The sequence below is a fragment of the Piliocolobus tephrosceles genome, chromosome 1 (assembly GCF_002776525.5).
Source record: "Piliocolobus tephrosceles isolate RC106 chromosome 1, ASM277652v3, whole genome shotgun sequence".
In the NCBI taxonomy this organism is placed as follows: Eukaryota; Metazoa; Chordata; class Mammalia; order Primates; family Cercopithecidae; genus Piliocolobus; species Piliocolobus tephrosceles.
The window spans coordinates 154,410,183-154,433,526 of record NC_045434.1 but is presented as its reverse complement, the minus strand read 5'-3'; the positions used below and the strand labels follow the sequence as shown (position 1 = coordinate 154,433,526).

At 42.7% G+C, this 23,344-nt stretch overlaps 1 protein-coding gene and 1 non-coding gene across 2 annotated transcripts in view; both read right to left on the bottom strand.

Annotated features, from left to right (window-relative positions):
* The window catches only part of GNG12 (G protein subunit gamma 12), a 129,106-nt gene that overhangs the window by 54,943 nt on the left and 50,819 nt on the right, over positions 1-23,344 (bottom strand). The window contains exon 2 of the mRNA XM_023209732.2: positions 19,597-19,646. The gene's annotated coding sequence lies outside the window, so the exon portion shown is untranslated. The remainder of the gene's footprint in view (positions 1-19,596; positions 19,647-23,344) is intronic.
* On the bottom strand, positions 15,801-15,861 carry LOC111541622. The gene has a single exon (XR_002731324.1). It is a non-coding gene; the product is annotated as a U7 small nuclear RNA (small nuclear RNA).

The following is a 23,344-nucleotide window of genomic DNA, read 5'->3' as shown; positions in this document are numbered from 1 at the left end:
CCCAGCTACTGGGGAGGCTGAGGCAGGAGAATGGCATAAACCCGGGAGGCGGAGCTTGCAGTGAGCCAAGATCCAGCCACTGCACTCCAGCCTGGGCAACAGAGTGAGACTCCATCTCAAACAAAAAAAAAAAAAAAAAAGAGAGAAAGGAAAACATTTGCATGAGCCCAGAATCCCCTTTGGCTCATCACTCATCTCCTTCCATCACTCAAGTGTCCACTAGCTCTTTAATGACAAAGCCAACACCAACCCGCTTCCAGCTGCATACTGGCAAGGCAACCAAAGACCGACATGGCTGGAAGGTGCCAAGCAATAGCGCCAAAGGGACTCTCGCAAATGGGAGCCTTTCCACTAGGGCTTTCTACCTCATGCCCTCCTGCCTTCTGGGGGACCTTGCACTATATTGACTGTTGCCTTCCCTCCAGAAGCTCCAAACTTCCTCTCCATCTCCTTTGATATCTGTGATTTTGGTCACAGTGGAAAAAAAATCTTGTATTTAGAGGGAGAAAAATTCAGAAGGAAAAGCGCTGCTTTATTTGAGAAGGCTGAACTAGGGGTCCCCAAGGACACTGGGGAGCGTTGAGAAGTTCTGAGAAAGATTTGAGATGGCTCAGCTCACTTAAAAAGAAAATGCAGCAATGCAGAAATGGACAGGGGTTATATAAACAAGTCTCAGGGCTCAGAACTGCAGGTCCGAAAAGGAGGTTTTAGCTTTGGGTTTCCTTTTTTTTTTTTTTTCTGAGACAGAGTTTTGCTCTTGTCACCTAGTCTGGAGTGCAATGGCATGGTCTCAGCTTACTGCAGTGTCTGCCTCCCGGGTTCAAGCGATTCTCCTGCCTCAGCCTCCCACCACCACACCTGACTAATTTTTGTATTTTTAGTAGAGGTGGGGTTTCACCATGTTGGCCAGGCTGGTCTCAAACTCCTGACCTCAGGCAATTTGCCTGCCTAGGCTTCCCAAAGTGCTAGAATTACAGGCATGAGCCACTACGCCCGGCCCTAGCTTTCTTTGGGTTTCCTATTGCAGCAACACATTAGAATAAACAACCAACCAAACCCTTGGGACTGAACTATTACACCTAGAGAAGGATTAACGTGGCCTGGGTCCTGCTGTTCCTCCTCAGACTTAGTATTTCGCCATGATGATGAAATACCATTGGCTGGTAGCAGCAGCCAGTTCGCTAAGCTGGGCAGCCGACCCTCCTCTGCTTTTCACACAGCTTGGCATTGGCCTGGTGTCAGGATTGGGGAGCATGCTGGACAGGGGCTGAGTGGCTGCCATATGCACATAAGCACACATTGATGGTACAGCAGAGAGGGCTGGGCTCATCTCTGGTAACCTGTCAGCTCTGGCTTTTAGATGCTTGAGAGATGAGGCTGGATACAACTACATCAGAACAAACCCACCCAAAAAAGTCCTTGACAGAAAAATATGAAGCAAATAAAATCAGCTAAGATGCTCCCTGTGGAAGTGTGACTTGAAAACATTCGCCTTTTCCTGACTGCTCCAATGGAGGAATACCTTATTACTAACAAAAAGTTAGGAGTGATGTATGGGAGCTAAAAAAGTAGACCTCATGGAGGTAGAGAGTAGAATGATGGTTACCAGAGGCTGGGAAGGGGGGATGAAAAGTTGGTTAAGGGGTACCAAAATACAGTTAGGGAGAAGAAGTAAGTTCTAGTATCTGATAGTACAGTAGGGAAATTAGAGTCGACAGCAATTTATTGTATATTTCAAAACAGCTAAAAAAATTGCAATGTTCCCAACACAAACAAAAGATAAATGTCTGAGGTGATGGATAGCCCAATTACCCTGATTTGATCATTATACAATGTATACATGATCAAAATATCACATGTACCCCCCAAATATGCACATTATACAACAATAAAAAATGTTTTAAGAAGTTAGGGGTGCAATCCAGCACATGGAAGAGCATATACATCCCACAGTACTAAATGGAGGCCAGAGGACATGTGGCTTTCGGAGGGAGGAGCGTCAAGGTCTCTATGGTTCTTGCCTAGACAGTCTTCTCCGTGTTGGCTAACTATAGTCTGATAACTACTCACCTCAGTAAACATTCGTCAAGTGCCTAACGGCATCCAAAGTACTGTGGGAGGCAATACGGCGCAGCCATTAAGAAAACAAATCTGGGCCGGCGCGGTAGCTCACGCCTGTAATCCCAGCACTTTGGGAGGCCGAGACGGGTGGATCACGAGGTCAGGAGATTGAGACTATCCTGGCTAACATGGTGAAACTCCGTCTCTACTAAAAAATACAAAAAAACTAGCCGGGTGAGGTGGCGGGCGCCTGTAGTCCCAGCTACTCGGGAGGCTGAGGCAGGAGAATGGCGTAAACCCAGGAGGCGGAGCTTGCATACGCCACTGCACTCCAGCCTGGGCGACAGAGAGAGACTCCGTCTCAAAAAAAAAAAAAAAAAAAAAAACAAACAAACGAATTCTGGAATCAGGTAGGCCTGGGTTTGTGTTTGGACTCTTTCACCCATTCTCTGTGTGACCTGAGAAAGCTATATAACCTCTCTGTGCCATGGTTTCCTCATCTGTAAAAGGAAGGTAATAATAATACTGACTTTATAGGATTATTGTGAGAATAGCACTTAAAGCTCCTAGAATAATGCATGATCTCTAGTAAGTACTTAGTATCTGTTGGCTATTATTATCTTGGTGCACCTCAATTTCCCCACCTACAAAATGGACATAAGAACTGTATGTACCTCACAGAGTTGCTGTGAGGGTTAAATGAAATCATGCAAGTATGATGTTTTGTATAATACCTTATGCATAGTAAGCATGCAATAAATACTAGTCATTGTTATTCCTAGAAGTTTCCCCAAATTATTTTAAAAAGAAGGCACCTAGATCTAAATGACAGTCCATGTAACAAAGAAATCCCTTCCTTGAGCAATCTCAGTGAAGGCCATTTTTTAACGGCGCTCACTCTCACTTCCCTCCACTCTGGGTACCAGTCATGTAAAAAACACTCTGCTTTGTGTTGACTAAGCTCCACAGTGACATTCCAAGGAGTTCTGGTGTCCCTCCAAATATTCTAGGCTGCCCTTTTAACCTGATACTGATACCCTGTCCACTCTACTGTTTAAGGGGCTATTTAAAAATTTGGCTTTGTAAAACAGGGAGCAAGGCAGAAAGCCTGCAAAGCTTTAGCAGTTGGCGTGGCAAGGAACAGAAAAGCAGCATTTTACAGTATCGAATACCAGAAGTAGCCCTTGTAGCCACTAGCTTTGTAGTGCTCTTCCCTCACTGTGGCAAAGTGCCGAGCATGTTACATGCATTACATTACTGAAACCAAGGCCCTGTGACGTTCCGGTGTGTCCAAGGTGCTAGCTGGTATGAGCACAGCCGTGGGCTCTAATCTATGGCTTCGCTTCAAAGTCCATGCATGCAAATCCTGGGCAACTCCCTGCGTTTCCAAGGCAACCCAGTCAACTCATCCAGAGGTAACCAGCTTCCGATAACTGTATAAGCTCACTCCCATCATTGGGCAGGTTGGTAGGGCAATCAGTTCAATTTATTTTTATTTTTCTTTTTATTTTTTTGCTTTCTCTGATATTTGACCAACCACGACATCTAGTGGCCAGTGGAGCACAAACATGGGTTGCCCGAAAAGGCTGATGGACGGGTGGGTCCTTTACCTATAGACACACCTTGTTCATGATCAGGAAAAACATGATGGATCGTGTTCAAGGTGAAGAAACCAAATGAAGAAATGAAGCAACTTGCCTAAAGTCAAAGCTAATGTAGAACTGTGTGGAAATACTGAACCTTAGCGTTAGAGCTCGTATTCTGATTCAGACTTGGCCTAAATTTGATCCTCAGCAAATACTTTCTTCAGTTATTCAACAAACATTGACTGGGCACCTCCAGAGTCAGGCACTGTGCCAGATGCCAGGTACATGACAGTGAGCAAGGAGGATACATCTCGATCCTTGCAGTCAAATAGAAGGGGGAGGATAAACAGGGAATCCACAAGAACACCACCAGCTAATATGTATTAAGGACTCTGCTTCAAGAGTTTGATGTACACCAACTCGCTTCATCCTTGACTTGAAACGATCCTATAATGGGGGTGCGATTATTATTCTTGCTTTGAAAATGTGCAGGAGAACATTTAAGTTGTGGGTAACGAACAGGGCTCCTATGTCTTTCTAGGTCTAAGTTTCTGAAATAAAGTTGTGCTAGATACTAGAAGATTTCTAAGGCCTCTTTCCAGCTCAGTTTCCCTTCACTTCTAGGATTCTGGGGTAAAGCTGGGATTAGACCTTGCTCGGGTTTCCCAACCAAGAGTCTAGTATTCTCTCTCCATACACTGTGCTGGTCAATATTTATGAATAATAACTGGAAGTTACTGAATGCTTACTTTGTGCCATGCCCTGAATTTCTATCAGTTCATGTAGCCTTCTTAAGAACCTATGAGATAGCTTTAAAGTAGAAATAATACCTGAGCAAAAAATCATGCTCTAAAATAGTTTAAAAGATTCCCAAGACAAACAGAGAGGCTTCCAACCTCACCCAACTGTAGCATCCTGAACCTCTGTTCTGTCTGATTTTGCTGAATGGTGGATTTAAACCTTATGTATTGGCGTCCTCAGCTCTCATGATGGGAATGGATAATGGGCCCAGGCATATGGTTCAATGATGAGTTACTGTCCAGGGAAACAGCGGGCATCCTGTTCAATAACAACATTGCTTTGGGGTAATTCTGGGTCCCTAGAAGTATCTACAAAGCCTGCAAGGTCAAGTGCAGGCCAACTTGGCCCTTTGGTTTTATGATTCCAAATGAATAAAACACATTTCCAACAGTTCAGCAGGGTATATCCAAGATGGGCAAGCTCTCCAACCAGGTATGCCCATTAACCCTTAGTCCCTTACCCTCCCTGAGGGTATGTACACACCATCCGCTTTCTGTCGGGTGAGGGAGGGGGCAGCAAGAGAGGCAGGGGCAATCAGGAAAACTCTCTCAGTGATCCTGCGAATGAGGACATTGAGTTTAATCAGGGCTCTGCTCCAGGACCAAAGAAAGCAACTACTGCCACCTGCAGTCAGACCACTCCCTCCCAGACCTGGGAAAGCAGACCCAGTGGGACTTCGAGCTTCTCAGGTCTTATAAGACTCTTGGCCTCTTTGTTCAGGGCCTCCAGAACGATACTCCAGTGGGTCTTGGTGAGAACATACACTAGATATGCTGCAATGTTTAGCTTAGAATGCTCTGCTATCTTTTCCAAATGGCAAGCTCTCACTAAACTTTCTAGGTCTAAAAATCAACACCTTCTCCTTTTGCCTGACCACCACGGCTGCCCCCAACCCAAGCCTGTCCACTGTAGGAACTGCTACATTTGCCCAGTACCTAGCACAAGATTGTAATCACCGACTTGTTTATCTGCCTACCCCATGGACTTGAAGCATCTCTAAAAGATGAGGTGGGGTGGCTCAACCATCCTTACATACTCAGTACCTAGCTAGCACAGCATCTGGACTAAGGAGGTGCTGACTCCCAAAGAGATGGAAAGGAAGGCAAGGAACTGCAAGGCTAGAAGACGCTTAAGAGGTCATCTCATTTATAATCCTGCCCAATATAGGATTTCCCTCAAAATCTATTAAAGAAAAACAAGAGAAAAGTTTAAAAGAGTATGTATTTATGTACATATATACATTTCTACATGCATGCATACATATACGGCATCCTTCTACTGGAATGGGGTATGTGGTGGTGAAGACACAGAGTAAGATTCGCTCAGATTTTTGAGCGCTAGCATTTATCTCTTTTTAAAGTTTTTTTTTCCCGTTTTTTCATGAAATACATGCAATTTAGTGAAAAATTTTAAAAATTAAAGTGAATAGAATGTAAAAGTTAACGTGCTGTTATATTTCCTTCTAATATTTTCTTGGGCATTTTTTGTTCTTCCTTTTTTAAAAAATCAAAGGAAACCTTGATCAGATTGAGTTTTTAAGGTAGTCTAAATTATACTCTGCTATACAACTTTATATTTTGCTCCATTCTAGCAAAAGCATTTCCCTATGTGATTATAAAGTCTTTATAAGCATCATGTTTTAATTTCTATTTTGATAAAAGTTCAGACTTAGAGAATAGTCGCAAAGCACACAGATTTGGGTTCCTCAAATGTCAATATTTTACTATATTTAACACCCCACCCTCCCCGGGGCGGGGGGAGAGAAAGAGAGAGAAAGAGAGAAAGAGAGAGAAAGAGAGAAAGAGAGAGAGAGAGAGAGAGAGAGAGAGAATGAGTATGAATGAATATGAATACAAAGTTTTAATCCTAAATACTTCAGTGTATGTTTCCTATAAGGAGTTCTCATATATAACCACACCAATTAGTCAAATCAGGAAATTAATTCTGATATCTTATTATTACCTGATCTACAACCTTATTCAGATTTTGATGATTATCCCAATAATATCCTTTACAGGAAAAGAGAATACAAAATTATACATTATGTTCAATTGTCATGTATCTTTAGTCTTCTTTACTCTGGGATGCTTCCTGAGTATGTCTTGGTATTTTATGTTACTGATATTTAACAGTAAATGCTGGTTATTTTGTAGAATGTCCCTCAATTTGGGTTTGCACATGTTTCTTCCTGATTTGATGCAGGTTATGCACTTGTGGTAGGGATACCACAGAAATAAATACACATAACTTTTTTTTTTTTTTTGGTAAGAGACAGGGTCTCACTCTGTCACCCAAGTTAGAGTGCAGTGGCGCAATCATATAGCTCTGCAGCCTCAAACTCCTGGGCTTGAGCAGCCCTCCTGCCTCAGCCTCCAGGGTAGCTGGGAATACAAATTCCATTTTACACAAGCATCTCCTTGTTGTAGCATTTTAGGTTGTTTTTATAATTTTGCTATAATTCCAAATCAGCCCCCCTCCCACCCTATGAACTATTGATTGGCTTTCCACTATTAATTTTTATATTAATAGTTTATCTGTTTAAAAGAATATGTTAAGATTGTTACTATATTAACAACTTTTGTCTAAGAAGCTCTGTCAATTTGCAGTCTAACAAAGGATGGAGTGTGAACTCCACGTCAGGCTAACAAGCCTTGCGCATTGACATGCTAGTATTGCATTGCTGTTTTAGTGGCTTTCACCTTAAATTGTGGTTATAAAGGGCACTGCTCTTGTCATGCCTCTGAATATATTCCTTTCTTTGCTTGTTCGTTCTTTCACTCCTTCGCATTCACTCAGTAAATATTGAGTGTATATTCTGGGCCAGTAGTTTAGGTGTGAGATCAAGGTCTCAAGTAAAGAAATAAATAAGAAAATATGGATTGTGTTAAGGGATATGAAATACACAGGCTGGTGCGACAATGAGTACCCGGAGGCAGTGCTCCAGGTAGACAGGGAATAGCCTGGTGCATACAGAACGACAAATGAGCCAGTGAGCTGCAGCTGGGGGACCAGGAGAAAGAGGTGGGGTACCTCTTGGCATTTACCACATTTACCACAAAATTCTATCAAAATGTCTGCAAAACATTGCTCTTACTAAAAATACGAACCCTTATTCTGACCTATCTCAAGTACCCACTTCCAAAGCCTACCCTTCTCCTCTGTCTGTCCTAGTCAGCAGGGTCTAAATTTTAGCGTGTTGCAATTTGTGAATAATAATGAAAGCCTGAAAATGCTCTGAAATTAGAGGAAACTTCAATACCATCCTGATGTTGCTCAGCACTGCAATTACCTTGAGACTGTCTCAACATTAGATTAATGGCCACTTTCAACAGCGGAAAGGGGACAGATGTCCAAGAAGACAGAAAGGTACTAACCCTGTGTGTATATGCATGTGGGTATATGTGTGTGTGTGCTCCTTCAATAACTGGGGTGGCCGTTATGGCCACAAGCAAGGAAGATGGGTGTTCATGCAAAAACAATCGACCTGCCTATGCTTTGGAGTTACTCTGGTTTAGCAGAAACTGCAGCTCTCTGGGCCTTACCATCACCTCTGGACTTCGTCAGAGTGAGTCAAGTAGCAAGAACACAGAGGAATCCTCTAGGAACTAGACCTGGGAAAAATATATCCATCTTTCTCCAAACAAAGCCTGTTTGGTATTTCAGGCAATTGGTTTCCACACACTTGGGGCAAAAAGCAACAGAGTATATTGTCAAAAAATTATTTCCTTTCATAAAAATTGCATGAGATGAAAAATGAGACAAAATATATAAGAATATATAAAAACTAAAGTAGACATATATATAAGAATATTATCAATAGTCATTAGAAGCTCCTGTCAAGTACTGAAAAAATAACTTATAATAATCTACAAAATGTATGCACACTCTTTTCTTTTCACATCCTTCTGAGGGAAACAGTCCCCAGTAGGCAATTAATCTGACGCATGAGTAACGATCTCTTAACGATGCCATGCCCTCAAATACTGAAGTACAGCTCAGTGTTTCTAAGAGCAGAGAAAGAAAAAAACCCATTAAAACTATTACTAATATCAACACTGTAATTGTATCTTGCACTTGAGGGATGAAGATCTAGAACAATGAAGATGATAAACATATTTACCCAGCGACAAAAGATGGTAGATAACATTTTTATTATAAAGGCTTTATTTACAGGGGACACATTAGAAGCCAAGTAATTGGGTCAGATTTGGTAATTAAAAGCAGCTGAATAATTAACAAAGGCTTAACAAAGGTGTCAGAATAAGATCATATTTTAACAGAAGATGAAATATATAGAAAGGTTTTTATACTTCAACCCTTATCCTTCTGCTTGTTTTGCATTTTTCTTTTAAAAATACACAAAATGTATAGGAAGTAGTAGTGAAATTACTACTACCTAGTTAACCTGTGACTGAATCAGTTGTTAGTAGCAGGTGTAAATGAAATGATGCAAATAAAGTAGCAGGACTAAATCAAAAAGATTTCAATGTGGGTGACATAACTAAAGTCTATAATTTAAGATCTCTAATACATATCTAGTTTGTGGGTGAAAATTCCTGCTTTCTAGTGGGCTTTATGTCTGCCACAACCCCAAGGAGTGAAAGGAAACTCAAGACTAACAATGACTGTCATAATCAGAAGTAGTGGTGAAAATCTGGCCGAAAAAAGGTCCACTATAAATGTAACAGCTGTGAGCCTTAAGTCTGGTGGCATTTAAACTATTTTACTCTTGATAGCTGTAAGAGTATTCAACCCCAAGTTTACAATAATATCTCAAGGCAAAATCTCAAGGCAAAAACTCAAAACAAAGCATGCGCGCGCGCACACACACACACACACACACCCCACACCCACACCCACACACCCTAAACTCCTCTTAGACAAGCCCCTTTCACAGTCCCATCTAATTACAGGCTGATAACCTTTCCAGATTATCAATCAGCACAATAAAAATGCCTCGAGGGCTCATTTTAAACAATTCTCTGGTCCTCCTCTAGGGGGCGAAGTTGGCTCGCATTTCACTGAAAGGGGAAATTATTTTCAAACCCTGATTTTCGCACAGTGGTAGATACTCACATATAAAGGGGCCTTTCCGCGCTCCTGTTTCTTCTCAATACATTCCACTTGCGCTGATGAGCAAAGCAGCCCAGCCCTTCGACGCAGTAACAGGGAGGGAATGTGATTAGGGCTGAGCATGAGCAGGGCTTAATCAGCACCGCCTTGAAGGCTGGCCAGCCCATTCTCAAACTTGAGATCACAGCTATGGTTTTGCCTGCGATGATACACTTCCAAGAATATATGTTCTTTTTTTTTTTTTTTTTTTTTTTTTCAGGAGAATTTTCCACTGGGGAAATTCTGAAGCCAGTTGAAGCCTCACACGGGGCTCCCTCCCACCCGGCCTCCTCTGTAGGGCCTCCCTCTGAAAAACCACAAAGCAAGCCGCTGGAGGTCTGAGTGCCTGCCCTCCCTTCCTGCATGAACGGGGCCCTTTCTACCCTGAGGATGGCATCTGGTGGCCAGGAAGGTGCCTGGACAGCAGTTCCTCACTGGGTCTCGCTTCCCCCTTACAGAAAGGGTTAGGTGTCCTCTTAGGGAACGCAGGTCTAGCTACAGAAGGGGCACACACAGGCAATGCCTATTCCCAAGGGAGAATCAAATGTGCGTTTCAGCGCCCTGGCAACCATACAACAGGGCAGAAGGCTCAGAGTGTGTGTGTCCCTGATGCATGGATAGATCCAGTTTTTGTGGGTTCTAAGCCTTATACAATTTTGGCGGTCCTCTTTAGAAATATAATACAAAATTAGGAATACCACATTAGCTACAGGGCACTGGAAGGGGATGTTGCCAGTGAAAGATCCTGAAACTTAGGGCTCTTAACTGCTGGGCCATGCAGTTATCTTGTCCAGCCTGCCACCACTGGACTCTCCCCTGCAATAAAAACCCATGTAATCCTGCAATAAAACCCCATGCCATGTGTGCTGGCTCTGGGTCTCTTCTTGGCCTTTTGAACATGGTGCCATCTCTAACGAGGCTGATACAGGTTCAGCACCACAGGGCCCGAGCTCCACCCGCTGACGACTGTCCATTGCCTGGAGACAGATACTGAGGTGGAGCTATTGAAAGAAACACTTGCGCTGCCCTGTGAAAGGGAACAAACTCCTCTGTCACGGGCCAGCTCTCCACACCTACCTGACCAAGCCTCAGTCACCAGTTTGGGTCTTCTCACTAGTTCAGACTCTGCCTTCTTCTCCTTTTCCACCCATAGAAGGATATGCACCCCTGCTTCCAGACCTCTTTGGGCTGCACAAAGGTGCCAACTATACTAGTCTTGACTGAAAGAGAGCAAAATCAAGTGACCTGAATTGCGAGCATTTAGCTAAACATAGTTTGTTTGCATATTTTCAGTCCTTGTAAAAATAATACGCAATTTTTTCCTTATCTGATGGCAATATCATTTACCCAAATCTTAATAAAATGAGGCAAGGCCTAAAAAAAAGGAAAGTTAAGTTTAGTTAATGTAGCTTGTTTTCACATGCGCTACAGTTTGGAATTTATAAGCAAACCAGATATAAACTTTCTTCTTTTTGAACAAAACAGTAAGAACAACTTCTTACATATAAAAGTGTCTTCATAAAAGCCATTTATCACAAAAAACAGTGTTCTGCAAATTTGATTTAAAAACTGTTTTTGGAGATGGGCTCTTGCTACATTGAGGAGGCCGGACTCAAACTTCTGGGCTCAAGGGAATCCCTGGCCTCAGCCCACCAATGAGCTGGGACTACGGGCACATGCCACTGTGCCTGACCTTCTGCAAATTCTTATTTGTAAAATGGAGTGTGATGGGAAAATAATAGCCACCATTATTTGTGTCCTGCGAACCACATGTAGTCTTAACATTTCATATAGACTATTTCACTTAATCACCTCAATAACCCTGTGCAGTATTATCCCTATTTTATTGATGTGGAAATTGAGGCTTTAAGAGGTAAGCGACTTGTCCAAGGTTACAAAGGTATTTCGTATAGACTTGAGGCTGGACACGTTGAGCCTTATTCTTAGTCCCCATGCCAAGCTGCCTCTGCAGCCAAAAATCACTTTCGATGCTATAAAGAACTAGTGAGTTTCACAAGATAGTTATTTTTTAAAAGCAGATCATTGCACATATTTGGATTTTTCCCCAAATTCCTATTTGATTAAAAAGAAAAAGAAAACAGGCTGAGAAATGGGGCTACTTTTTTCCAAGGCTTTAAAAGTTTTTAGAAATCATCATAATAGTTAAATGCAAACAATGATAACAGCTACCATTTATTGAACATGTATTATGTGATGGGCCACTGGCTAAGTTCACAATGTGTGCTGTTTCCTTTAATATAGCTATCTTGTGAGGCAAATGATATGATGCCCATTTAACAGATGAGGAAACTGAGACTCAGAAAGGTTAACCATAACCACTATGTTCGAAGTATCTCAATAGCCAAGGAAAGTTTGAACTTTAGTCTATCTGCCCACACTAAGCCACTTCCCTACTATAAAATGTATACAAATAGAAAGCATGCTTTAGCTAAGAGCCTGTTAGTTATTTCAAATATATATCTAGATCTTTGGCCAACGGAAATCACTATATGCTTTCAGGCCAAGAGAGTACAGGTGAGCAGTCCCAGGGGAGTTGAGTTCTGCTATCTGAGTTTCTGTCTCTAATATCACCTCATATGATGGGTCTGGGGGAGGAAAGGAGGGAGCTGTATCTTGCCATCTTTGTAAACAGCCAGTAAAAATGAGGACATAAATCAGGTTCACATCTGGATATATAATGTTCAGTCTTGCCAAGAGACTAGTACATGATGGAACTACCCCAAATGCATTTAATACATTCTTAGGCCATTGCACCCAGAGAGACCCCAACTTTAGCTGACCCAAGCATCTTTCCAGCATGGGTCATTTGCTCATTTGAGATGCTGGCTTCACTACGGGTTGGGGGGCCTATACTCAGCGAGTGACCTAATTGTTACAGGACCCAACATCACAGTGATCCAACTGCACATGACAAAGGAGGGCACCCTGGCAGGGAGGCTGAGTTCACAGCGCTGGTGCCAGAGAAGGCAGAAAAATATGCTGACTCCAAATGTCACATGAGCATGAATGAAAACATACGTAAGTGAGGGTGGGTCTTTGGAGGGAGGTAGGACATTCTGCAAGGCTTGAATTTGCAGAGTTCATAAACCCTGCATGGAGCCCTGATCAATATGCCCCCATGAAGCACAGCAAATCAGTTCTCAGATCAAGAGAAACTATGTTAGGGTCATGAGCATGAGAAATGGCATGAGCACCATTTCCAAATACTAGCTTTCTGCTGGAGTTATACAGGTGTATGTTGGTATGCAGGCAAAGGAAACCTACCCAGACACACAGGTCAAAAGTCTTCCTGTGGGCTTAGAGAACAGGGTGTCTTAAGCTTCACTTTGGAATCTGAGGCCCAGGCAAGAATTCCCATTTTCCCAAACATTTCGCATTTTTCCAATGTCCGATTTTCCCAGACAAGGCATGCACATGCACACACTCATACTCTCACTCTCTCTCTCTCTCCTGAGATCCCATTAGAGAGAAAGAACATCACAGGAAGCTAGGTTTGGCTTGGAGGGAGCAGCATCTTCCCAACAACTCCAACTTAGCTGAAAATCTGAATGGGATGATATGGGAGGGAGGGAGGGGAGAGGGAGACAGGACGCTCCTCACCAGATGAAGGACCACTTTTAGAGTGTTAAAAGAAGAGAAGTGTCTCACACTGGGTCTGAGGTTAAGATGCTAAAGTGGAAGTTTCCACCACCTCAAGATGTAACAGATGGGAAATTCCAAAGCAGGAGATCTGATCATTATGTGGAAATTTCTAAGAAGCTGGCTCTAAGACCCAGAAGGAGGACACAAACAGGACAGTGGAAAGCAATGGAGGATTCTGTGAGTAAGATTCTTTGGTAATGCTCTGATTCCTACGGTTTCCAAGGTGGGTGGAATGGAGAGGGCTCAGCCTTTTTTCTCCAGCCCAGAGAAAAGGGTTTCAAAAGCTGTATGTGGTGAGTTTGATATGCATCTCCTAGAGTTCCCAGGTTGATATGTGACATCTGCCTTAGGAACCAAAATGTGAGAGGTGGCTGACGCTGGCTAAGCCAGCAGGGCGGATGCCACATCAGAAAGTGAGTACTGTCCCCTTGCCCCATGGCAGAGGGGAGGGTAAAAGGAATATGAACCCTGGACACCCAGAGTGGCAGCCTGGGTCTCTTTGCAACAGGTTCTCCCCGAGAGGGCTTTGGCATGAGAGTGAGAGGACCCCAAAGAGAGTCCGACTGGAAACCAGAAGGTGCTGAGGGATGGCAACAGTGGCAGGAGGAGAGAACCACCCAAATCCCAGGGGACCCAGAGCAAGGCCCCTCAGAGGAGTCCTGGAGAAGGCCATGGAGGTGGCCAGGAGAGAAAAAAGTCCCTTTCCCTGTCTGCCAGGCTCAGATAACTCAGCACCAGGTGTGACAGTTGCAGTCAGGTAAAGACTTGCTGCACACTCCCCCTGACCCCACAACCTGGAGAGACCCGAGCAGTGGGCAGCTGGAGGCCGCTGGAAGAGGAAGTGGCCCTTGGTGGCCGGATGGAGGGAAGTCCTCCCTTGGAATGAATACTGACCCTTTATAGACCAAAGAGGGCATTTCAAATTTCCAAAATGAACCTGTGTGCATGTGTGTGTCCATGCTGAGAGAAAGAGAGTGAGAGGGAGAAAGGGGGGGGGGGGGGAGAGAGGGAGAGAGAGAGGCAGGCTGACTTCAAGTGGCCTTAGAACTTCTCATTGCCAGAAAAGTAACCAGAAAAGTCATGGGCCTGATGAAGTTATTATCAGGAAACGGGGTACAACACACCTTCCTGAATAAACTTTAAAGGAACAGTGGGAGATAAGAATGAAGCTGAGTCTTAACTATGACTCGTGAGTCACATTGTACCATAGATTAATTACATACAGTTAACCTTTGGTAAGCCCTGACTATGTGCCAGGCACTGGGCCATGGACTTCACAGACACTACCTCATTCAGTCCGTCTAACAACTCCTTGAGGCATGTATTTGACAGATAAGAAAACTGTGGCTCAGAGAAGTTAGGCAACTTGCCCAGGGTCACACAGGTAAGTAAGCAAAGTAGTAGGAACCTGTACTCAACCTCAAGCCTGACATCTATCCGTGAGCTCTCGTATTGTCCCAGATGAGTGGTTTTCAGCAAATTTGTGATTGAAGCAGGAAAGGGACTTGGGTCCTGCCCATCCTTCCTCCTTGGGAGTCCCTGAGCTAGAAAACCAAAAACCAGAGTTTGAAAGCCACTGACAAGTATGATCTTATGGGTCTTGTACAACACTCTGATTTTATGATGCTATCATTGTGGGTGGGAAGGTAGAGAGAGGTGGACCCACCACAGCAGACATAGGGGAGAGGAAAAACTCAGAATTTATATCCAGTGTTCCAGGAGAGGCAGCTGGAAGGAGCTGGTTCTAGCAGGTAGATCTGAGGTTCCCAGAATTATAATCATGTATATAAATATAGAGTTCAGAGAATGCATGTAAAGCACTTAGCACAGAGCCCGGCATTAGGTAAATGGCAACTATGATTGTGGAAAGTGTACATATGTGCCTAAAAAGCTTAACATATAATTTAACGCAACATGCTCAGCCACTGATGTCACTGTGTCTGTCCCATAAGGAGCTATGTTTATCATGGACACTACACTTTACTAATTGAGCCAAGACAAGAAAGGAACATGTAAGATTAAGCTAGCCAAGTCTAAAACAATTAGAGTAAGTCTGAAGCAATGGTTTTTAAGCAAGGGGGGCCCAGGGGAGGGGGCAGGCATGGAGTCCTGTGACATAATGATGGAAAACATAATCCTTTCTCCAATAAAAAAAAGTGCATATGTACAATTTTGCAAATAATGACAGAAGGTTCACAGATCTGTTGAAGTATATTCGTAATCTCCAGACTAAGAACCACTCCTGCAGATCCTGAGGATTCAACATGAGGTCCTCAGGCCAAGAGCTGCCCACCAGATCTCAAAGTGGTGCTAACCATCGTTGTCCTCTCCACATGTTCCTTATTGGTAGTCTGGATCACGACACCAAACCTGAAGTAGGTAGTCAATGTAACTGTGCAGAATCTAATTTCCAACCTTTCAAGTTTAATAGACTCCAAATGAAGAATGTCTAAACTAGTGGACTCTGGTACCTAGAAAATTTATCTGCTTGGCATTCTCAATCTTTCCTTCCTTCCTTCTGGTAGCAACACCCCTCTCCTATCATTTTTTAATTTTTTAAATGTATTAAATAATGTGGGGAGTCTTCCAGTGAAAACAGGAAACCTGCTAGACAAATTCTAAAAGAGCTATCACACTACCCCTCCTTTTTCTTATGGGGAACCCATTCTGTGTAATTCTGGTGGGATTTACCCTCTCTCATGGGACACGTGAACAGGCCTTAGCTAAAGTGATGCTGCTTATTGTCGACTGCCTATTTCTGGCCATGCTGGTTCAGGCAATCCAATCTGGGCCGGTCAAGGTCCCTCCTTGGTACTTACTACTGCTAGAAGTATGGCAAAAGAGGCACCCATAGCTGTGAGAATGACAGAAACCCAGTTACTGATAGCTACCTCTGCCACCATGGTAAGGGAGAGCATGTCTGAGAATGAAGCTGAGAGAGCTAAGTAAAGTCAAGACAGAGTGAAAGATAATGGCCTGATGATATCTTTGGAACTCCTGATTACAGCTGTGCCTGAAGCCCTTACTAGTATGGCCATCCTAATCATATAAGTCAAGAGACTAGTTTGAATTATATTTCTGTTGCTTGCAACCAAAATACTCCTAATAAACTTGATCTAAAGAAAAACAAAGTCCCAAAGGAAATTCCCCTTCATGGGTAGTCCTTGTGGAATTCTGGGCTCCTCTTTGATAACGACCCTAAATGAATTAAAATTTTTTCTTCCTATGACATTCTTGCAAAAAAGTCTAGGCTTAACATTATTCCTTATCATTCTCTGCACCAACAACATCTTACCAGTGCCGCCAGTCAGCAAATATTTCATTCTCCCCACCCTTGATCCTGCACTCCTGCTCACCTTCCCTACACTATCGGATACTACCTCTTGTAATAAGTATTAAGGTTACTCATTAGAAGAGGAGGGACCCAGAAAAGGACAATGGTAGCCTAGTTTATAGTTCGCTACCATCAAATACTTGGAGTCAAGTCTCATGAGCCTCTCAAACTGCCCCCAAAAGGCACTGAATGTTCCAATATAAGAAATGAACCTAGAGGCCGGGCACGGTGGCTCAAGCCTGTAATCCCAGCACTTTGGGAGGCCGAGACGGGCGGATCACGAGGTCAGGAGATCGAGACCATCCTGGCTAACACGGTGAAACCCCGTCTCTACTAAAAATACAAACTAGCCGGCAAGGTGGCGGGCGCCTGTAGTCTCAGCTACTCGGGAGGCTGAGGCAGGAGAATGGCGTAAACCCGGGAGGCGGAGCTTGCAGTGAGCTGAGATCTGGCCACTGCACTCCAGTCCAGGCAACAGAGCAAGACTCTGCCTCAAAAAAAAAAAAAAAAAGAAATGAACCTAGAACCACGGGGCTCAAAAGAGAAGGAGAGAGACATGGAGCAAGGGAAGAGGATCATGCAGGGTCAATGTAAATTCTGTGTTTCAAAAGCCACAACACAGACTGAGTCACCATAGAATGACTTGAGAATTGAGAGAAAAAACATTCACAGAGAACTATCAGGAAGTTGTTTGTTTTTCTTTCAGAACAGGAATGGTAAGTAGATTTCAACTCACGTGTCCAATCTGGTCCATAACTAAAATGCCAAGGCTCAGCATCAAGACAACCGTGACAATCTGAAGTCCATTACGAGGTGGGGAGGGGAGGAGGGTTGTGAATATATGTATTTGTTATTTCAGTTGAAACAATTACATTTCATCCTTGGACTAAGCAAGACCAATAGAGAAATGCACACCTGAACTAGAGGGGTTTCTCTTGGACTGCACTCAGCTGTCACGTCACTCGCCTGCACAGAGGCAGTCCTCATTGTTTTACCTACAGGGATGTTGACAGCCACTCTGTGTGGCATTCGCTTTATGAGCACCCTGAAGACATTTCTCTGAGCCTTGAATCATGATCAACCTTGCTTCTTCTGAGTAACTCGTGTGCTTTTATCTTCCATCCACCATAAGTTGTTAACGGAGCATGTTTTCCTTCTTGTACTGACTGCTCGGAAGCTCAGAGGTAAGACTGTGGGGCCTGACAGCAAATGAACAGCCTCTCTCCCATGAACTGGGGCCTTATTTTATCTCTGACTTCACCCCACTTTTCCTTCTCCACAGATTTCCTCCCTTATTTTTCTTAATCGCGTTATATTATACCTATGTTTAAAGGCCATCTCAAAAATCTTTGAAGACAGGTACATACATCAGATCAACAGTAATCAACATAAGAGGAAACAAACCAGACGGTGAGTGGAGGAAAGTTTTACAAATGCTGCCATGCAGTGGCAGCCACAGGGTGATGGCCTTGAACCAGGAATAGCCCTGGGCCAACTCATCAAGTCAGCAAGTATCTCATTCTCCCTACCCTGGATCCTGTGTTCCTGCTCACCTTCCCTACCCTCCATCCCGCCATGGGCAGCCAGTGCCCCTGGGCCATTCCTGAGCATCCACACCTACTCTCTCTTTAGTGCTACTGGTTGCTCTCCCTCCCTCAACTCCTCCCACCAAATCAAAATGCCTTCCACCTCTCTCTAGAACCTTGGGCTTGACTGTATGTTGTCAACAGTTGATAAGAGCGTAGTGTCTTTTCTTTCTCAAGGACAGGTACATTTTAACCAGGCATTTTGAAGAGGAAAAAACCCCATAGAAGTAATTAACTAAAGGTGGAATATACTATAAAAGTAGTGCAAAAGCAATCGAAAAGGAGATTTTTCTTGTAAATCTCAAGTAATTCTATGTAAGGCAGCACAGTACCTGGCACACAATGCTCAATACACTCAATAGTAATAATGAGTAGGTACTCATTATTACTATTGTTGCTGTTATTGTTAATTCCACCACTACCATTTGATCACTCACTGTCTATTCCTTTTACCTCTACCAAGCAGGCTACTGCCCTTTTCAGAACACTGGCCAACTGGAGATCCACAATCAATTAATTCATTTTAATTATACTTACGATTTATAATGCACTTAGGGTAACTTGCAGGATGATGAGATACATGGCTTAGTCATCATTAACACTCCACCTGACAGTCAGTAACCCCAAGAAACAAAGCCTAGCTGACATGGACCTGCAGCTACCTGCAGATACATGAATAGTCCCAGGTGAAAGGAGAAGGATCACGTAGCTGAGCCCAGCCCAAATCACCAACCCACAGAATGGTGAGATAAATAAAGCATTGTTATTTTGAGCCAGTCAATTTTGACTCAAAATGCTGGCAGTAAATTTTGGGGTGGTTTGTTATGCAGCATAAGATAACTGATACACATTGCAAATAGCCACAATATTAGGGAGTGATGCTATATGAAGCCCCAGAAGCTTTCTCACTTTTAAAAAGTACATTATTTTCCTAGCTCTTAAGGAAGTTTTCTACCATGGCAGAACTATTACCTCACAATAATCACATTAAGGCGAGATGAGAGATGAGAGAAAAAAATACAGAAATAAAGAGTAGAGCCCCAGTATGTTTTATGTTGTAGCTGTGAGCCAATTTTCATTACAACACACTACAAGGGACTGTCTGAATTCCTTGGCTGAAATAACACTCTGTTGTTTTGGATACTGCCTGAAACAAGCAGACCATCAACAGGGGCCTGGAAATAGTTTCATTACCCAAAAGAGTTTTTATTTTAATAGTATTTGGCATGTAATCATGGATCTTTATCCTGCCCATGGTCTTACAAAGGAACGTGGGTTGCTCTGTTTTTTTAAGGCATGGAAACATCATAAATCATTATAGAGATTAAAGAAAACTACAAATAAATAGACATCTCATCATATCACTGGTAGGGAAGCATCTAACCTAGAAGTGTGAATGTCATCTCAAAAATAAAGTCAAACAGTCACTTTGTTTAAGAAATGAAGAACTTACCAGTAAGACTTTGTGTGGTCCAATGTTTTCAGGTTTTAAGTGGAATGAATCTGAAATAGAATTAAGTAAACATTCCATAAGTAAATCACATTTGGAAAGGGTGTGCTTTCGATCCCAAGTGACTGCCATAACGTTGAGCATTTATTCATGTAGTGAAAGATGAACAAAGCTTTTTCTGGCTCCTGATGGAAGAGGGAACGTTTTTTGCCAACGTGGTTTAACTTCCTGAATAGGGAGAGCATGCTCTCATCTACTTTGGGGAGTGCTCAAAATCTGAGGCCAGTGTAACTATAAATGGTAGTGTTTTTTCCAAACCTCTCCAAGTCAGGGGAAGCCTCTCTAGCTGTTGCCCTTACCTTGGTCTCTCAATCTCTTTATGCTAGGACCCAGCCATGGCTCCAAGACACCACCTAAAACACTGGTGGTCCAACATAACTTGAAGGGCAGAGGAAGAGTGTACAAGACATTCTAATAGTGGCTATCTGATCATATACATAAACACAGATTTTTGTCTTAATTGATAATAATGAGCCTAAGGTAGTATTGTTCAATAGAAATATAACCCAAGCCACATACTATTCAAACATAATATTAAATATATTTAATAATTAGATTAATATAAAATTATGTATTGTATTATATATTAATTCTAACTATACATAATTATAAAATACATTTAATAACTAGAACATAATATTAGGTGTTCTAGTAGCCACATTTAAAAAGCAAAAAATAAATTAATTTTAATGTTTAATTTAACCTAATTTATCTAGAGTATTATTGTAACACATAATATAGAAATCATTAATAAGATATTTTACTTTTTTTAGACTAAATCTTCAAGATTCAGTACCTCTCAACTTGAGCTAGCCACATTTCAAGTAGTCCATGGCCACACATGGCTAGTGGCTATCATACTAGACAGCACGGGTCTAGGGAACCTACTCTTGGTCTTCAGGTATTGGCAAGGCTTCAAGAAGTCCGACGCATATGAAGATCTTATTCACCTATTTTCCTTCTCTCAGTCATCTATCATTACTCCCATTTCATGATGTCATTTTAACAGAAATCAGACAAAATGACAGCAAATACTTATATATAGCACTTACTATGTGCCAGGAACTGTTCTTGGCATGCCCCTGTGTTACCTCAGTTAAACCTCACAATAACTTTATGAGGTAAATATATTATTCTCATTTTGTAACGAGGCAACTGAGGCACAGAGGGGTTACACTATTTACACAAGACCGTGAGACGGTGACAGGGATGAGATTCAAATCTAAGTCGTTTGCCTCCAGAGTCCATGCTTTTACCCACTACCCTCTCAATTAAATTTGAACAGCTCAAAATAAGATAATTACTTTCAGTTTTAATTATAACCATCAAATGATCCAAGTCTGCTCTCATGATAACGTGGTTAGATAATAGCAGTGATGGCAGATGGAACAGTTACTGGATGCACTAGCAGATTAAATGTAAAACAATTTGGGATCTGAGCACAAAAACCATAGCAGGTGGGGTCGAAAAGGCTGCATCGGGTCTGGAGGTTTGTCTGGATGACTAAGGTGGTGGTGGTCGGGGAGGTTAATGTGAGGTCCACGGAAAATCTTCTTTTGGTGATTTTTCTGAGGGAAGGGCCTAGTGCTTTCATCAGATGCTGAAAGATTCTCAAACGGGTCTTTTAGATAGGTATCCCTATATTTGTCTCAGCAGGGGTAGGGAGTTAGGAAGAATCAAGTAAAAGAATTAAGAAAACACATCCTTTTCACTTTATTAATCCACAGGCCCCAAAAGAATCACACTCAGCGAGCAAAAGCAGCCCCCCCCATGCAAGCTTTCTGCCAAATCACAGAGACGGAGGCTGGTCAGTGACATCGTAGAGCTAAGGCCACTCAAAGGGCTGCCACCCAGTCTCCCATGGAGAGCCCTGAGCCTGCTGAAAATCCTTCCGTGGCTTCCTCTAGGTTTTAGGATCAAGGCCAAGCTCCTCAGACTACTCTAAAAAGCCCCTGTGGCCTCATGCCTGGACTCTCCCTCAGGCGTCTCACTGACAGGTCCCAAAATGCACACCCTGCCCCCTTCACTCCTCTATGCCTTTGTGGATTCTGTTCTTTCTGTCAAACATGTCCTTTCCCTACAGTATCAGTGGGTCTTCACATCTCAGTTCAAAAGTCACCACCTCTGGGAAGCCTGTGTGAATACTCTTGACTGGCTTAGCAACAACTTCTCTGCAGTAGTGGCAGTAAGGCAGTATTCATTCAATTCAAACGGCAATTATACACTACTACAGTTATGTGTCCCTGAAGGAGGGGGATGTGTTCTGAGAAATGAAGTTTTAGGGGATTTCATCATGTGACTATCGTAGGGTGTACTTACACAAACCCAGAGGGTACAGCCTACCACACACCTAGTCTACATGGTAGAGCCTATTGTGTCTAGGCTACAAACCTGGACAGCATGTTACTGTTCTGAATACTGTAGGCAACTATAACACAATGGTAAGTATTTGTGTATCTAAACATAGAAAAGGTATAGTAAAAATACGGTATTATCATCTTTAAAATAGGTTGTTTTGTTTAAAAAAATTCAGTTGGTACCAATGGTATTATATAGTCTTATGGGACCACTGCCACAGATGCAGCCTATAGTTGACTGAAATTTCATTATATGCACATGAGTGTACTATTGGTAATATTAAAAGCTGGTTTTTTAATGTGCTAGGCACTGTTCAAATGCTTTACATGCTCCTTTAATCCCCTTAGTAATCCTATGAGGAAGGTTCTTTCATTATTCCGTTTAGTAGGACAGCAAATTGAGGCATAGAGGTTAAGCCAGTAGCCTAAGGTTACATGGCTCGTAAGTGACGGAGTCAAACTGTAAACCCAGACAATTTGGTTCTAGACCTCACACTCCATGCCTGCCTCCAACTAGGGTCCCCTTCCCTCTACCCTCATTGCTCCTGTACTTACTTTACTCTGGTATCTCCTATATTTTAGATTTCCATTTATTGGTCTCTCTCCCCACATGTTTGCAGAATCCTGCAATCATGTTTGCAGGTTAATAATGTGTCTAGCTCATTTTTGTCTCTCCGGGACCTAGTAAGGTGCTTGGTATATGGCAGATACTCAATAAAGACACACACAGAAAAACACTGGAATAGCATTGAAAGGATAGGAGCCAAGGCTATCAACCCAGGCCTGATAAAAATGCACTGCGATAAACAATCTTCAAATACAGACTTTAACAAAGCAAGTTTTGACTTTATCTTTTAAATCCAGCCAGTACCAAGGAGATGGTCACTTCCCAGGCCTGTTCAGTACCAGAGGGAGGAGAAGCAACTCAGAGCTTGGCAGACTTGCTCACACCTCCAAGTTCATCAGTTTTACTTTACTTTGCATGTAGAACTAAGTAATAACATGCTTAAGCAATAGCATGCCCAAAGTTTTGGCTGGCTATCCTTGATGGACTGCCAGAAAAGACACATGCTAAAAAATCTCCTTTGGCTGCCTGGACATGGCTTGGATATTTCTACCCTGGAGTTCCAGGATATATTTCTTTCCATTACTAACTAAACTCCCCTCGAATGGCTATGGAATTTGAACTTGTAGAAGAATACTTTCCTCTAACAGTGAGAAAGGCAAAAAGTTTTAAGATCTAGAACATACACAGATCTGTAGGAAGAGAAGGAGCTCTCTCTAGCCTGGTCAGAGATTGCATCAGGATTGTGGCCCAGCCTACCCACTTGCAG